Below are 16193 nucleotides of genomic sequence, written 5' to 3'. Positions count from 1 at the left end.
ACAGGAGGAGTGGTACTGTGCAGTGTATATATACAGGACAGGAGGAGTGGTACTGTGCAGTGTATATATACAGGACAGGAGGAGTGGTACTGTGCAGTGTATATATACAGGACAGGAGGAGTGGTACTGTGCAGTGTATATATACAGGACAGGAGGAGTGGTACTGTGCAGTGTATATATACAGGACAGGAGGAGTGGTACTGTGCAGTGTATATATACAGGACAGGAGGAGTGGTACTGTGCAGTGTATATATACAGGACAGGAGGAGTGGTACTGTGCAGTGTGTATATACAGGAGGAGTGGTACTGTGCAGTATATATACAGGAGGAGTGGTACTGTGCAGTGTATATATACAGGACAGGAGGAGTGGTACTTTGCAGTGTATATATACAGATACTTAGATTTACAGATTTACACCACGCAGGCAATATATATATATCATAACTGAGCAGCACCAAATCTTTAAGGGGTTGTCCGCTACTAGGACAACCCCTAAATGTTTGGCCCTGATAAAATTATAAAGCCTACACTTGCCTCCCGTGCCAGTGTCCAGGATCAAGCAGCTCATCCTGGACTTCCTCTTCATGTTCAGTTTGTCTGAAGGCAGAGACAGTGACACCAGCGCTGATTGGCGCCGGGCATCACGTGTCACAACACATCACAGCCACTGTGGGAACGGCGCTGGCACAGGAGGTGAGTATAGGCTTTAGTTTAAGAAGAGGTTGTCCTAGTGGGAGACAATCCCTTAAAGCAGTGGACGCTTTATTGGCCCATGTGGCAACATTTCAGTTCCATATCAGAGAAATGCTCTGTTATTGATCTGAAACATTGCCATTTGGGCCAATAAAGAGTCCGCACTTTTTTCACGATTAATCAGAGTGGTGTGTGTCTGTGTATGTATGGGTATAATATACACACACACACATACATAGACACACACTCATACACTCACACACACATTACATAGGTGAAACTGCGACTATGGTATGTACATTATATAGGTTATACCACTGTAATATACTGCGTCCGCTGTGTATAGCCCATATAGGGCAGCTACAGAGAGTGTGTGTGTGTGTGTGTCTGTGTGTATATATGCATACACACACACTGCGGCTGGCCTATATGGGCTATACACAGCGGTCGCAGTATATTACAGTGGTATAACCTATATAACGTACATACCGTAGTCGCAGTTTCACCTATGTAATGTATATAGACTGCTGTACATACATTATATAGGTGATACTGCTACTGCGGTATATAATGGCAGTATCACTTATATACTGTATATACAACAGTCAATATACATTAGACAGGTCAAACTGCAAATGCTGCATATACAATATATAGGTGATACTATGATTGCAGTGTATAGTTCCAGTATATATACAGCAGTATCACTTATATAACGTATATACACATCAGCTGCAGTATCACCTATATAATGGATCGGATGCCGGCCGGGGATTGGTGAGGAGAGCGCTGTTCTCTTACACTGGTCCTGGCTAGCATCAGACACAGTGAGGCTCGGGCGTCTGTGCACGCAGTGGCGGCCTTTTCAATCTTCTGCACAGGTCCAGGTGCGTGTGCTTTCCTGTTTTCCCTCACTGACAAAGGCCGCAGCTACATACGCAAGCACGAATGAGGGCTGCCATGGCCTTGGTCAGCGTGGGCACCGAGAGAGTGCGCACGAAGGCCTGTGCAGAGGATTTGAGGGGCGGGCGACCCATTTTGTAGCTCAGAGTGCTCCAGGCCCCAGGCCCTTGATAGTTGTATACTATGGGCACAGATACACAACATTATATACACTGGATGGATCCATCCTGCACCTGGCCCTGGACATACATGCACTGTATATATACAGGGCCATGTATACAGCATGTGATGTCCAGTCACCAGGTTCAGGCGTGATCACTCCAGTGCTGGGTTCTGCAGACAGTCTCTGCTCACTATCAGTATAGGGAGATTTATTGCAGGAGACTGAACTTTCCTGGAGCCGATGACCTGGCACTGACAGGGTGACCCTGAAAGTTCAGACTCCTGCAATAAATCTGTGAGCATCAGCAGAGCGCCCGCTAATACTATACTATACTATACTATAGAGGGACCGGTCCTGGACTTATCACCGGGAGGTGAGCAGCAGCGTCCATCTCCTCACCGCACACAGAGCTGAAGCTCCCCCTGATGTCTGAGTCATCCACCAGATCCTCTCCTGCAGGTAAATGCAGCCATGTTCCCTCTTCAGGACGCCGCACACAGGGAGCAGGAGGCGTGTCAGCTCCACTGGGAGTGTGATGATGCAGTTGGCCGGACATAGAGAACAGCGCCGTCCACCAGCAGCCCGAATCGCTGCTAAGTGACCGGCCCGGGGGGCACACGCCCCTTTGCCACCCGGCCCAGCCCGCGCCTGAAGGGCGAGTGGTGTTACCTAGGGTATGTAGATTTGGGGTGTTAAAGCATCACCTGACCTTTCCCAGAGTCTGTAGATTTTCAAAAAGTGATATCAAATTAAATCTTTGCCCTCGGTGAAGAGCACAGTCTAATCTGACACATAGTAACTATGTCGCCTGTATCAATATCATGGAGTTACGCATTGAATAGAAATGTTCACACTCACTGGCAGCAAGCAGAGGTATTGAAAATACTGAAACGTCAACGTTTTTTTTATAAAGTCACCAAACTTTTCATTATGGAATAAATAAAGGGGTATTCCACTGGTTTTTACTTTTGGGGCCCTGAAGGAACTTTATTTATTAATACTTTAAAGTGCTAAAAATTGGGAGAAAATAGGTGGGGAATGGGATGATACTGCGACCTATACCGGGGCGGACACAGACAGAACTGAGCCCTGTGCAGAATATTTGCAGTCCGCTAGTTCATCGTAAAGCCCAATTCCTCCTGTTTTAGAAGCGGTAGTGGCCCCCGTACCCCCTGGGCCCCCCGTACCTGCACAGGTTGCACCAATGATATGTCCGGCCCTGAACCTATACGGTAATATACCAAGTCTCTGCCTGCCATGCTGCCCGCTGGGCACCCACTACTCGCAGGTGGGGCAGGTTATGTAAGGGATTTATGTAATTTCTGTGTGTTCTCAGTAACAGGATCCTGCCAGTAGTGAGGGGATTAGCATAAAACAGAGAATAGGGATCAATTTCTAATCCCAAACTCTTTGTCACCGCAGAGACGCCCAGCACGTTCACTTGTTATCCAGACAGGATTATACACGGGGAGATGGATATATCACTGCATAAACAAATACATAACGTACCTCATGTCCCGCTCTGGGCTGCTTGTTCTGGGTTTTAGTGCGCCCCAGCATCAGATTATATTGTATAATAATTATATAATAACCTTAAATCCTTTAAGTGTTGCCAAAGTTTTGTTTAGATTAATTTCCTTATGTATCTTCCTGGGAATCACAAGTTCATTTCTCTGATACAGAGCTCCAAATCCCCTGCATAGATGTAGATTCGGCTTGCCTGCAGTCACCACTAGGGGGAGCTCACTGTATATTCATCTACTATTGAGCTCAATATTATGCACGAAGGTCCTAGGAGACGTGAAAATGACGAACGCCAAATAATGTGCAGTTCGCTAGACACGGTAGGCAGTTTTCTCCTCCTTATGTCACTTCATGGCAAGAAATATTGTAATATTTAATGTAAAAAAAAAAAAATGACTCATCCTATGACTCAGTCAAACTTTTTAAACACTTTTCCCAACAACTTTTCAGCCAGAATTCTATATTTTCATTAGTTGTTTTTCCCTCTGGACTCAAAACCTTATATAGAAACAGTAGTGATTGGGTAGATTTGCTCTTTGTGCAGAAAAACCATGGCCCTGATTCAACAAGACTGGGTTTATTCTGTTATCCTGTTCTGGTTTTGAACAATATCTTATATCATCCTCCAGAGCTGGACTCAATATTCTGCTGGTCCAGTCACTGTGTGTGCAGCGCCCCAGAGTCCTGGTCGTTGCAGTATTGTCGCTCTGCCACAAGGGGGAGTGATGGTACGTCTGATGGCACTAAAGGAGTTCACCTGACCAGGTATCACAGTCACACACTACACTTCACACTACGGCCACCAGGGGGAGCAAAAGGTTCTATGTATTAGGCCACTCCTCACACTCTGGTAAAACTGGGGGTTGGATAGGAAGTTGGGAAGAGACTAGAGAGCAGCCTGGGAGAGTTCCAGGGAGGACCTGTCAGGGGTGGGATCATGACAGCGGCCTAGCACAGAAAGATCGTTACGGAGCTACGCCTGCACTACATAGCGGCAGTCTCCTAAGGGAGGACAAGAAGCGGAGTATATTGTGGAGAAGTGAGAGACGAGATCACAGCATAAAGGAGATAATACCAGGAGGAGTCGTGCCCCAAGATCGGCAACATCCTTCTGAGGCGCGTAGCCGGTGGCCGGAACACCGAGGGAGTAATAGGCTCTACGCATTACTCTGAACTACGGCAGGGCAGTTAATTCCAAGTTGGCTGCCCAACCTTTACACCTAATAAAGACAACGGAGGCAAATTGTGGGAGAGGGGCGTCTCTAGGGTCCCTATAAAATAACTCCAGGCCTACCCCGTCATACGGGTGCGTCCTATCCATACCATCTGGGGGACGGAGAAAGAACAGAAACAAGAAACATACACGAGAGTTGTGAGGACTATCCCATGGTGCTCAGCAGGGAAGTACTACAACACCCAGGCGCTAGTAGGTAGGCACTGATTTCCACCTGGATAAGGGAACTCTGGATGTGCCTTCGGACCGGCCGGTCTCAGCCAGCCCTGTTAGCAGTGCTCTGGATTGTGGACGCTGAAGCCTTCAGTAAAAAGGTAAAGAGACTGCAACCCTGTGTCCTCGTTATTTACTGCGACCTACACTGTCACCATCTATTCATCAAGGGAAGCCCTGGGGACATACTTCACCTGTGGGAAGGTATACCATCTAGCTGCCATTCCATCACCTCAGCGGACCCCTAAGCAGCGTCGGTCACCCTGACCGAATACCACAGGTGGCGTCACGAACACTTGACCAACTCTCACCTACACCTTTATTTAGGCGCCCCTTAGCAGGGCCCCGGACCGGGTCGGGCCACCGTGACATCCCTAGAACCGAGACAGAGGGACCTGGTACCGAATACCCCGCTGCCCTGTGTTTGGGGGTCGCTCCATGTACATACATTAAATTACTGATCTCGAGTTACATCCTGTATTATACTCCAGAGCTGCACTCACTATTCTGCTGGTGCAGTCACTGTGTACATACATTACATTACTGATCCTCAGTTACATCCTGTATTATACCCCAGAGCTGCACTCACTATTCTGCTGTTGCAGTCACTGTGTACATACATTACATTACTGATCCTGAGTTACATCCTGTATTATACTCCAGAGCTGCACTCACTATTCTGCTGGTGCAGTCACTGTGTACATACATTAAATTACTGATCTCGAGTTACATCCTGTATTATACTCCAGAGCTGCACTCACTATTCTGCTGGTGCAGTCACTGTGTACATACATTACATTACTGATCCTCAGTTACATCCTGTATTATACCCCAGAGCTGCACTCACTATTCTGCTGGTGCAGTCACTGTGTACATACATTACATTACTGATCCTGAGTTACATCCTGTATTATACTCCAGAGCTGCACTCACTATTCTGCTGGTGCAGTCACTGTGTACACACATTACATTACTGATCCTGAGTTACATCCTGTATTATACCCAGAGCTGCACTCACTATTCTGCTGGTGCAGTCACTGTGTACATACATTACATTACTGATCCTGAGTTACATCCTGTATTATACCCCAGAGCTGCACTCACTATTCTGCTGGTGCAGTCATTGTGTACATACGTTACATTACTGATCCTGAGTTACATCCTGTATTATGCTCCAGAGCTGCACTCACTATTCTGCTGGTGCAGTCATTGTGTACATACGTTACATTACTGATCCTGAGTTACATCCTGTATTATACTCCAGAGCTGCACTCACTATTCTGCTGGTGCAGTCATTGTGTACATACATTACATTACTGATCCTGAGTTACATCCTGTATTATACTCCAGAGCTGCACTCACTATTCTGCTGGTGCAGTCACTGTGTACATACATTACATTACTGATCCTGAGTTACATCCTGTATTATACTCCAGAGCTGCACTCACTATTCTGCTGGTGCAGTCACTGTGTACATACATTACATTACTGATCCTCAGTTACATCCTGTATTATACCCCAGAGCTGCACTCACTATTCTGCTGGTGCAGTCACTGTATACATACATTACATTACTGATCCTGAGTTACATCCTGTATTATACCCCAGAGCTGCACTCACTATTCTGCTGGTGCAGTCACTGTGTACATACATTACATTACTGATCCTGAGTTACATCCTGTATTATACTCCAGAGCTGCACTCACTATTCTGCTGGTGCAGTCACTGTGTACATACATTACATTAATGATCCTGAGTTACATCCTGTATTATACCCCAGAGCTGCGCTCACTATTCTGCTGGTGCAGTCACTGTTATACAGGTGTTCTTTTTACCTTTTTTGCACCTGAATTGATCGCTGTAATACAATAATAATTTTTTATTCCCATAACCAAAACCATGCCTTCCTCGCCAATAGAGATGAGCTGCTCTTCTTCTCTACATGGAGGCTCCAGATATAAAATGTAATGAAGGGTCCAGACTCCAGATTTCTGCTCTTCCTGCACTAATCACATTGTCTGGCACAAGTGCACATCTCTATGTCCAGGACTGGAGAGCAGTAATAGCCGTCATCATTGCTTAGGTCTATAAAACAGTGCAGATCTCCATCTTTGTAAACATTAAGAGACAGAAACACTGCACAGGGCTAAAGGTACCTTCACACTAAGCGACGCTGCAGCGATAGCGACAACGATGCCGATCACTGCAGCGTCGCTGTTTGGTCGCTGGAGAGCTGTCACACAGACCGCTCTCCAGCGACCAACGATGCCGAGGTCCCTGGGTAACCAGGGTAAACATCGGGTTGCTAAGCGCAGGGCCGCGCTTAGTAACCCGATGTTTACCCTGGTTACCAGTGTAAAATGTAAAAAAACAAACACTACATACTCACCTTCGCGTCCCCCGGCGTCCGCTTCCTGCACTGACTGAGTGCCGGCCCTAACAGCAGAGCGGTGACGTCACCGCTGTGCTTTCACTTTACGGCCGGCGCTCAGTCAGTGCAGGAAGCGGACGCCGGGGGACGCGAAGGTGAGTATGTAGTGTTTGTTTTTTTACATTTTACACTGGTAACCAGGGTAAACATCGGGTTACTAAGCGCGGCCCTGCGCTTAGCAACCCGATGTTTACCCTGGTTACCAGTGTAAAACATCGCTGGCATCGTTGCTTTTGGTGTCAAACACGACGATACACGGCGATCTGACGACCAAATAAAGTTCTGAACTTTAATCAACGACCAGCGATATCACAGCAGGATCCAGATCGCTGCTGCCTGTCAAACTCAACGATATCGCTATCCAGGACGCTGCAACGTCACGGATCGCTAGCGATATCGTTTAGTGTGAAGGTACCTTTAGACTTTAGTCAGATAGTTTTACCTGCATTGATACATTAAGATCAGGCCATAATGGCCGTATAATGCTGATGTATTACAACAGATTGGATACAGGAAAGAAATATATCTTGGTACCGTGTTAGCCAGTAGATAGAAAAATATTTAGAATTGAGAGTCCTCAGTGGTTGATTACTTTTAATGGCTAACTGAAAAGATGGTAACAAATTGCAAGCTTGCGAGACTACACAGGTCTCTTCATCAGGCAAAGACTAAAACAAATTCTGAAGAACAGATTGGATACATTTGTAACAAGCGCCGAGCAAAGTATCAAATATTTACTATTTTTCTTTCTTTGGATGTAAACAATGTTCTCACTTTCTGACAGCAACCAGAGATGGTAACAGTGGTGTCAGCGGATAAATGCAGAAAGTAAATGAATGTGTTAGGCTACTTTCACACTAGCGTCGGGAACAACCCGTCGCCGTGCGTCGGGCCGACGTTCCCGACGCTAGCGTGGTCTCCGCCGCACAACGGGGGCAGCGGATGCATTTTTCCCACGCATCCGCTGCCCCATTGTGAGGTGCGGGGAAGTGCGGGGAGGTGGGGGCGGAGTTCCGGCCGCGCATGCGCGGTCGGAAAAAGCGGACCGTCGGGAGCAAAAAACGTTACATGTAACGTTTTTTTCTCCCGACGGTCCGCTACCACACGCCCAAGCGTCGCAAAACGGACGCACCGTTTGGCAATGCGTCGCAAATGCGTCGCTAATGTTAGTCTATGACGAAAAAACGTATCCAGCAAGAACTTTTGCTGGATGCGTAGTTTCGGCAAAACGACGCATTTGCGACGTATTGCAGTTAACGCTAGTGTGAAAGTAGCCTTAGTGTTATATAAATACAGTTATTATTTATCCTTACTGACCAGGGGCTGGCTGGCACTTTTCAGCCTGGGGGGCAATCACAAGGCGGTGGTCCTCCTTTTCCCTGCTTATATCTGGCCACTGCATTAAAGTAGCAGATAATAGGCTTTAAAAACAGGCTGGTACACAGATATGGGAACAGGATGGAGCTTGCTGCATAGATATGGTAGCAGAACCAAGCTTACTCCAGAGATATGGTAGCAGAATCGAGCTTACTCCAGAGATATGGGAACAGAACGGAGCTTACTACAGAGATATGTGAGCAGAACAGAGCTTACTACAGAGATATGGGAGCAGAACCGAGCTTACTACAGAGATAAGGGAACAGAACAGAGCTTACTATAGAGATATGGGAGCAGAACCGAGCTTACTGCAGAGATATGGGAGCAGAACCGAGCTTACTGCAGAGATATGGGAGCAGAACCGAGCTTACTCCAGAAATATGGGAACAGAGCAGAGCTTACTACAGAGATATGTGTGCAGAACAGAGCTTACTACAGAGAAATGGGAGCAGAACAGAGCTTACTACAGAGATATGGGAGCAGAACCGAGCTTAATAAGTCTACTACATGGAACCAAGCCTGCTACATAGAAACTGGAGCAGAACCAAGATTACGACATACATACGGTACCATAATCTAGATTACTACATTGATACAGTACCAGAACCAAGCTTACTGCTTAGATATGGTGCCATAACGGAGCATACTTACAAACATACATACAACACTACGGCTACACAGTGCCTAGTACTATCACCACTACACAGTGAATACATATTATAATATCACCATTACCTCTACATGAAACTACACTCTATACAAAGACCAATGATGCCACCATACACTCCCTGACAGGAGTTATGTCGCTTATCCATGTTATGTAAATAAAAGCTTATAACCTGACGTTAAATTCATCCATTGGTTGTATACATTATTCTTTTGAAAGCTGAAACCCTCCGAAATGTGGTTTAGGTTAAGAAAATAAATTGTCATCAATGCAGAAATATTGATCAGTTAATGGACACAGAATGGGCAGATTTTGGCAAGACAAAAGTTTTGACGCCCACAGAAAGTAATGTGATATTCAAACAAATAACTTAAAATACAAATATATGTTGCATAACATTGGTGAATGAAGTTGTGGTGCTATTAGAGTCATATTTAATATTTTGTGTGACTTCCATGAGCTTGAAGGACTGCATCCATGCGGTTCAACAATGATTCATACAATTTATTAATGAAGTCATCAGGAATAGCAAAGAATGCAGTCTTACATGCCTCCCAGAGTTCACCTAGATTCTTTGGTTTTGTCTTCCAAGCTTCCTCTTTCATCCTACCCCAAACATGCTCAATGATGCTCATGTCTGGTGACTGGGCTGGCCAGTCCTTGAGCACCTTGATCTTTTTTGCCTGGAGGAACTTTGTTGTAGAGATGGATGTATGAGATGGAGCACCATCCTGCTGCAAAATTTGACCCCTTTTATGTTTTGGAATATAAGAGGTAGCTAATACTTCTTGCTATTTTAGGCTATTGATATTGCCTTCCACCTTGCAAACGTTTTGCACACCCCCATACTGAATGTAACCCCAGACCATGATCTTTCCACCACCAAATTTAACTGTTTTCTGGGTGTATTTTGGAGCCATACTTGCTCCAGTAGGTCTCCTGCAGTATTTGCGGCTGCTGTGCTGTAATTCTACTGAAGATTCATCAGAGAAATCCACCTTCTGCCACTTTTCCAGCGTCCATCTGTTTAGCAGGCTGTGGGGCTTTGCAAATGTCACACGGTTTTTTATTTGCCTTTTGTTTAGTGCTGGCTTCTGGGCACTGATACGACCATGGAGGCCATTTCGAGACAGAATCCTACAAAGCTCTGCTGCATTGGAAGAGGGGCTTGCTTTGGATTTTCTAACCAAAAAACATTCCTCCTGAGCAGTTGTCTTGCGGCGTCTGCCGGACCTGGGCTTATCAAACACATCTCCAGTCTCTTCAAATCTTTTTTTAATTCTTTGTACTTGACGCTGAGACACATTAAAGGTGTCCGCCACCTCTGCAGTGGATCTGGTCTCTTGATAATCCAGGATTTGGTCACAGGGTGGATTTTTGGCATGTTGTCAGAGCCTAAGTTGAAGTTCAAGTGAAGGTCTGGGGTGCTGGGTTTCTTTTTATACACACACACTAATTAACCGATCATTTACTGAGCACACGTGAGGATGTAAACTAGGATTGGGTGCATTATATGACCAGGCGCCAAAACTTTTGTCTTGCTAAAATCTGACCATTCTGTGTCCATTAACTGATCAATATTTCTGCATTGATGCCAATTTATTTTCGTAACCTAAACCACATTTTGGAGGGTTTCAACTTTCAAAAGAATAATTTATACAACCAATGGATGAATTTAATGTCAGGTTATAAGCTTTTATTTACATAACATGGATAAGCGACATAACTCCTGTCAGGGAGTGTACACCTTTTACTACTTGTATACTACAATACTGATAATTAATTTAAAAAAATCATAATGCTAAGTGCCATTGTATACAGGAAATCTGTATTAACTGTCAGTGTAAAGATAATACAGTGATCACTCGTGACATTATACACAGGAGATCTGTATAAGGTGTCGGTGTACAGGTAATACAGTGATCACCACTGCCAGTGACATTATACACAGGAGCTTTGTATATAATATACAGTGTATAGTGTCAGTGTATAGGTAATACACTGACTCACTAGTGACGTCTCTAGCTGAAGTCCTTCATCTTTGCTTTTCATTTTCATCCAGCACAGACCGCCGTCACTTCTTCCAGCCAGGACTCGTCTCTGCACAAAATAACAGTTACCTAGAGCATGGCTTCCAGAGCACATTCCCCACTTTTTCCCTTTCTTCTACACTACACATCTGAATACAGAGGTGCACCCACAATCAATATATACAGGTCCTTCTCAAAAAATTAGCATATAGTGTTAAATTTCATTATTTACCATAATGTAATGATTACAATTAAACTTTCATATATTATAGATTCATTATCCACCAACTGAAATTTGTCAGGTCTTTTATTGTTTTAATACTGATGATTTTGGCCTACAACTCCTGATAACCCAAAAAACCTGTCTCAATAAATTAGCATATCAAGAAAAGGTTCTCTAAACGACCTATTACCCTAATCTTCTGAATCAACTAATTAACTCTAAACACATGCAAAAGATACCTGAGGCTTTTAAAAACTCCCTGCCTGGTTCATTACTCAAAACCCCCATCATGGGTAAGACTAGCGACCTGACAGATGTCAAGAAGGCCATCATTGACACCCTCAAGCAAGAGGGTAAGACCCAGAAAGAAATTTCTCAACAAATAGGCTGTTCCCAGAGTGCTGTATCAAGGCACCTCAATGGTAAGTCTGTTGGAAGGAAACAATGTGGCAGAAAACGCTGTACAACGAGAAGAGGTGACCGGACCCTGAGGAAGATTGTGGAGAAGGACCGATTCCAGACCTTGGGGAACCTGAGGAAGCAGTGGACTGAGTCTGGTGTGGAAACATCCAGAGCCACCGTGCACAGGCGTGTGCAGGAAATGGGCTACAGGTGCCGCATTCCCCAGGTAAAGCCACTTTTGAACCATAAACGGCAGAAGCGCCTGACCTGGGCTACAGAGAAGCAGCACTGGACTGTTGCTAAGTGGTCCCAAGTACTTTTTTCTGATGAAAGCAAATTTTGCATGTCATTCGGAAATCAAGGTGCCAGAGTCTGGAGGAAGACTGGGGAGAAGGAAATGCCAAAATGCCTGAAGTCCAGTGTCAAGTACCCACAGTCAGTGATGGTGTGGGGTGCCATGTCAGCTGCTGGTGTTGGTCCACTGTGTTTCATCAAGGGCAGGGTCAATGCAGCTAGCTATCAGGAGATTTTGGAGCACTTCATGCTTCCTGGCACCTGCTCACAGTGCCAAAACCACTGGTAAATGGTTTACTGACCATGGTATTACTGTGCTCAATTGGCCTGCCAACTCTCCTGGCCTGAACCCCATAGAGAATCTGTGGGATATTGTGAAGAGAAAGTTGAGAGACGCAAGACCCAACACTCTGGATGAGCTTAAGGCCGCTATTGAAGCATCCTGGGCCTCCATAACATCTCAGCAGTGTCACAGGCTGATTGCCTCCATGCCACGCCGCATTGAAGCAGTCATTTCTGCCAAAGGATTCCCGACCAAGTATTGAGTGCATAACTGAACATTATTATTTGATGTTTTTTTTGTTTGTTATTAAAAAACACTTTTATTTGATTGGACGGGTGAAATATGCTAATTTATTGAGACAGGTTTTTTGGGTTATCAGGAGTTGTATGCCAAAATCATCAGTATTAAAACAATAAAAGACCTGACAAATTTCAGTTGGTGGATAATGAATCTATAATATATGAAAGTTTAATTGTAATCATTACATTATGGTAAATAATGAAATTTAACACTATATGCTAATTTTTTGAGAAGGACCTGTAATTGGTTATTATGCAACCTCATAGATTGTAAGCTTGCGAGAAGGGCCCTCATTCCTTTTGGTATCTGTTGACCTATGTGTTTATTGTTATGCTTAATGTCCATTGTCTGTAAAATCCCCTCTAAAGTGTTGCGGAATATGTTGGCAATATAGAAATAAATTATAATTATTATTTATTATTATTAACCCACCATTCCAAATATAAATTATAATCCACCACTGTGCACCCACTAACTATAAATAGCCACTTTCACCATTTAATATATAAATTAATTAGCACCTGTACTCTTTCCCCCAATTCATTACCAGTCACTTCATCCTCAACGCCCCCACTATGTACCTACCACTCTAACCCTAACCCCGATTCATTATAGTTACATGCCCCTCCCACCCCAATTCATTGTCATGTCTTTCTCTCCCACCCTCTATTCATTATCAACTGCTCTACCCCACATTCAATACATCATTTACTCCCCCACCCTTAAAATTCATTATTTGTTCTTCCCCAAGATCATCATTTGCTCTCCCCACCCCCTCTTCAATGATAATTTGCTCTCCCCACCCCCACCTTCAATTAAATTGCTGTCCCCTGTCCCTCACACTGAATTCATCATTTGCAGTCCCCCCACTTTAATTTGAAGTCCCCTTACTTCATTCATTGCAGTCCCCTATCACCCCCTCGCTTCACTTGCAGTGCCCCTTCATCATTTGCAGCCCCCTATCCCCCTTCCATTTAATCATGAGCAGTCCCACCTCAGGCACACTTCATCATGTGCAGTCTTGCAGTCCCCTTCCCCCCACTTCATCATGTGCAGTCCCCATTACCCACCCACTTCATCATGTGCAGTCACCCTTACCCCCCACTTCAAGTGCAGTCCATCTTACCCCTCACTTTATCACGTGCAGTCCCCATTACCCCCCAATTCATGTGTAGTTCACCTTACCCCCCACTTCATCATGTGCAGTCCCCCTTAACCCCCAATTCATCATATGCAGTCCCAATTACCCCCTCACTCCATTATGTGCAGTCTCCTTACATCCCCCCCACTTAATCACTTGCAGTTACCCACCATTACATTTATTTTATAAAGAAAACAAAAAAGTTTTTCATACTTACCTCATCAATCGCTCCCCTGCAGCACCTCTCTGGTTCTAGCTTTCGGGACATGTCGGCGCGTGCGTGATGATGCCATCGCGTATGTTCGACACCTAACCTGGAAGTATAGAGAACATGAAGGGAGCAGAAGCTGTCCAGCCATCAAGGTCACAGCCAAGCATAGCTCCTGGCCCCAGCGCAGACGTGTGCACTAACTGTGATGCGGCTGTGTCTGCTGCCGACCGCATCACAGTACAGCGGACATGGCTGCGCACAATTTGCTGTGCGGCTGTAGCCACCACCAGGCAGCCGGCCAGCCCTGAACAGCTGCTGGGGGAGTGGCCCGGGGGGCATTTGCCTCTTTTCCACCTGGGCCAGTCAGCCCCTGTTACTGACAGTATTGCAGTGGGTCAGCAGCACCAGTGAACTCTGTGAACCCCTAATAATATGCGATTTACAGACAGAACCTGTAGGATAATGTCATTATCCCGATCTCATCAGCAACTCATACAAGAGATAATGACACAGATCTCCTAAGACTCCGGTGTGGATGAATCCCGCAGCATCCGCCGAGCCGCAGGCTGGAGACATTCCCAGATCCCATCCCAAAGACTGAAATAAGTGACAAGGAGTACAGGAGCGTAAGTTAAACAGCGTTCAGTGCAACAGGCGCATATAGGAGGCATCCAGACTCCTCCTGACCGTCATCATGGATTGGATGGAACTGCAAGAAGAATGAAAAATAGTAACAACTTTTGTTTTAAAATCTCCGGATTTTGTACACAGTTCCCATGCAGAACAATGGATTTCCAGCTTACAGATAAACCTGATCCGACTGTCATGCATTTTAAGGCTATGTGCACACATTGCGGAATGGGGTGCAGAATTTTCTGCACAAAATCCGCATCTCCTGGCAAAAACCGCAGGTGCAGATTTGCCACGGATTTTCTGCGGATTTTGTGCGGTTTTTATGTGGAATTGATGCGGATTTTGCGCAGATTTTCTGCGGATTTTACCACTGCGGATTTCTATTATGGAGGGGTGCCGAAACACTGCAGATCCACACAAAAGAAGTGACATGCACTTCTTTTAAATCCGCAGCGATTCCGCGCGGATTTTTCCGCACCATCTGCATAGCTTTTTTTTTCTTCACATTGATTTACATTGTACTGTACATCACAGTGCGAATCTGCAGCGTTTCTGTGCGGAAAAATCCACTGCGGATCCGCACTGAATCCGCATCGTGTGCACATAGCCTAATTCCTCTGCCCTCATCTTTGGCTATGACTATAGTCTTTGACTGTTCATTAAAGTCAAGTTTAGGTCCAAATTCTCTGCAGTGCTTGCCAGAAATTGTTCTGATATTCAGATATGCAAATGAAGTGTTTGGTGCAACCTGGGCGTGGCCAAGCAGATTAGTTCACCTTTCTAGCTATTCATTCTCCATCTCCACCCTTTTTTTTCCTTGATTGACAGCTCATACTGTGGTTCTTGCAGGCCGTGACTCCTCCATTCCCTATATATTTTATCTGCAAGGAACAGCTCGCAGAGGCAAACTCCACATAATCTGCGATGCCATAGCAATGCGAAATATGCCCGTTCCCCTTTTTCTAAGTTGCAGTCACTTGTAGAAGCACTGGACTCTGCCCACTCGCCTTAGACAGTCCATGAGCACAGATAGCTAGGACCCTCAAAAATCTACAACAGGGATTATAGATGTGTGCGACCCGCCCATCTTCACTTCTGTCAGCAAAAACACTTAAAGGGTTAATCCCATTTTCATAGACGGATACTGTCGGACAGAGCTTGTAAAAACAAGAACTTTTGTAATTTACTGCGTGTTAAAATGTTCATCAGTTCTTGAGATATTAACACATTTCTCTTGTTTACAACTGATTGCCTAGGAGACCGACCACCTCTGCTGTCTAGCTTGTAAGGGCTGCGTTGAAGCTGGCTGGGATTAGGAGGTAACAGGGGGCTAAAGCGATCCTGGCAGCTTCAAAACAGCACTTACTAGCTCTATAAAAAGAGTTTGTAAGAGTTTGAGCAATGCACATGTTCTGCTTTCTAGCAGAGGTGGTCGGACTCCAAAGCAATGAGTTATAAGCACAAGAAAAA

General features: G+C 45.1%; 1 protein-coding gene across 1 annotated transcript in view; it reads left to right on the top strand.

Moving 5' to 3' along the window:
- The first annotated feature begins 4817 nt into the window (after positions 1-4817).
- RBP5 (retinol binding protein 5) overlaps positions 4818-16193 on the top strand; it is a 47340-nt gene continuing 35964 nt past the window's right edge. Inside the window, exon 1 of the mRNA XM_077257025.1 lies at positions 4818-4832. The gene's annotated coding sequence lies outside the window, so the exon portion shown is untranslated. The remainder of the gene's footprint in view (positions 4833-16193) is intronic.

The sequence above is a fragment of the Ranitomeya variabilis genome, chromosome 4 (assembly GCF_051348905.1).
Source record: "Ranitomeya variabilis isolate aRanVar5 chromosome 4, aRanVar5.hap1, whole genome shotgun sequence".
In the NCBI taxonomy this organism is placed as follows: Eukaryota; Metazoa; Chordata; class Amphibia; order Anura; family Dendrobatidae; genus Ranitomeya; species Ranitomeya variabilis.
Note: the sequence above shows the minus strand (reverse complement) of the source record. Positions and strands in the feature narration are given on the sequence as shown.